Source organism: Mandrillus leucophaeus, unplaced genomic scaffold (assembly GCF_000951045.1).
Source record: "Mandrillus leucophaeus isolate KB7577 unplaced genomic scaffold, Mleu.le_1.0 Scaffold773, whole genome shotgun sequence".
NCBI lineage: Eukaryota > Metazoa > Chordata > Mammalia > Primates > Cercopithecidae > Mandrillus > Mandrillus leucophaeus.
Window position 1 is genome coordinate 731,648 of NW_012108397.1, and position 2,355 is coordinate 734,002.

Genomic DNA, 2,355 nt, shown 5'->3' on the forward strand with positions numbered 1-2,355 from the left:
TGTTTAGAGTTTTTCTTGAGGTACCTGGTCAGCCACTTCCTGCCACTGAATCACTCTCTAGGTAAAGTCAGCAAGGTTGTTCTGCCCCCCAGCAGAAGTGGGAGGTGGTGGGAGATAGGATTTGCACATCTCAACACACTCCATCCCCCGAGTCCTATGCCGACTGACAAGGGGCTTCTTAAGGACAGTAACTATTCCACGTGTATTCTGGGACCAGCGTGTGACACTCATAGGCCTCAGAAGATGTTTGCAGAGATAGAGAAAGGGCAAAAGAATGAATAAATGTCACTCTTAACAGGGAGAAGCAGGAGCAGCAGGATTGTGAGTTTGGAAATTCTTTTCCCCAGCACATGGAAGAAATCCTCGTTCTTTCAAAATTGTTCACTCCACCCCATCCCTTTCCCAATCCCCACCCCACTCCCAGAGGTCCCCTCTTCTTACTCTTTCTATTTTCTGGTCTGTAAAGGAAAGGACTAGAGATTTGGGTAGGGCAGGGGCATACTAACCTCCAACGGTCTCATGAGTTCACCTCCATCAATCTCCTACCTCTCCCTATCGCCCCCCACCCTCCCTCAACGCATCCAGCTTAGAGCGAGGGGTAATGGAAAGGATTCTTGAATCAAATCTCCTTTGTGCTCCTTCCTCTCTGTAAAACTTTGGGCCACTTATGTGACCTATGAGCCTCCGCTTTCCCATCTGTGAAATGGGGCAGGCTCGTGGGGCCTGGAGCACTCAGCAGGCGGTAACCCGGTGGGCGTTCCCTGCGCAGGCCACGCCCCCACCTGTTAGGCCGGGCCCCGCGGCGCCCGGCGGTGTTGCCATGGCAACGCGCGTACACAGGCCGGGCGGGCGCGCTGGGCGCCGGGTGTCGGCTGGAGACTCCGCGGGAGCGCGGCCGGGAGGCCTCGCCCGGGAGCGGGCCCGACGCCTCCCGAGCTGGCAGGGCTCTGGGCGGAGGTCGGAGCGTGGGCTTCCTCCTCCCGCCAGGTAAGTGCGGTGCGGGAAGGGGCGGCGGGCCGAGACCGGGGACCGGAAGGGGCGGCCCCGCGAGGACTAGCGCTGGGAGGAGGAAGGGTGGCTCCCCGTCCCCATCCTCCCGGATCTAGGCTCCGGTCCCCAGGAGCACCCCAGTAGGTGCCCCAACACCAACCCCTCTTTTCCAGGTACAGCCCCAACCCCGCCCGCGGAGAAAACCCCCAGGGGCCTTAGACCCCTCCTTGGCACCAGCCATGCCACTCTGGGAAGTCCTGGCGGGTACAGCTGGGATTAGGAGGGGCATACCCGCTGCCCCTGACTTACGAATGACACCCACCCAGCGGTCAGAGAGACTCCCCCCTTGCCTAACCTCTCCCTTCCCAAATACAACACTGAGAAATTTCTAGGGCTCCCAGGCCACTTAAGATCTGGTAACCCCTCAATAGAAATGTTGCTTCTCTGTCTCACTTTTGACCCCTAAGCAGGGAGTGCAGATGAGTGAAGCTCTTTTGCTCTTTTCCATGGTCGGTGCCCTGTGTCATAGAACTAATTTACAGAGTTTAACGCATCTAATCACTTTCTACAGTGTTTTCAGGTAGGAAAGTGACTGCACAGGGCAAGATCAAAGTGGGGAAATATGCCCCAACCCATTGAGTTAAAGAAATAGACTTTTTTTTTTTTTTTTTTTTTCCGAAATGTCATCTAGGATAAATACTGAAGGGGAAAATAAAAGGTAGTTACTGTCAGAGGTTCTTAGGCTACTCTGACTTACTTTTAAGCATTATTTCGTATTTTCATTCATTCATGATTTACTGAGTACCACTATGTGTCAGGCCTGGCAGCTCTGGGGGCCAGAGTTGGAGTAATGAACAGAACTGTGAGGAACCACAAAGGGTCTGAGATTTTTACACTACCTGCAAGCTAAGTTAGCCTGCCACTGCTTAATGATGCTAGCAGAAGACCAGAGACTCCAGGACCAGAGACAAAGGATGTTATTACTCACAGCACAGCAGGCACTGTGAGCTTCATGTTTGCATTGGTTCCCCTTGCCCTGCAAGTTCCCCGGGGTGATACAGGACAGCCCAGGTGGATGCTGTACACACTGCGAGTCTGTGTCCCAGCTAAGGAACCCCAAGCTCAGGAAACTCCAGTCTTTTAAAAGGGACTGCTAGCCAGTACCCAACCTTTGCCCTGGAAGGAGATGACATTTTTTTTTTTTTAATTGAGATGGAGTCTTGCTCTGTCACCCAAGCTAGAGTGCAGTGGCACAGTCTCAGCTCACTGCAACCTCTGCTGCCTGGGTTCGAGTGATTCTCCTGCCGCAGACTTCCAAGTAGGTGGAACTACAGGTGCATGCCACCATGCCTGGCTGATTTTTTT

The 2,355-nt window shown here is 53.8% G+C and overlaps 1 protein-coding gene across 1 annotated transcript in view; it reads left to right on the top strand.

Annotated features, from left to right (window-relative positions):
• The first annotated feature begins 831 nt into the window (after positions 1–831).
• Positions 832–2,355, top strand: part of FHAD1 (forkhead-associated (FHA) phosphopeptide binding domain 1) — a 172,295-nt gene continuing 170,771 nt past the window's right edge. The window contains exon 1 of the mRNA XM_011966789.1: positions 832–987. The gene's annotated coding sequence lies outside the window, so the exon portion shown is untranslated. The remainder of the gene's footprint in view (positions 988–2,355) is intronic.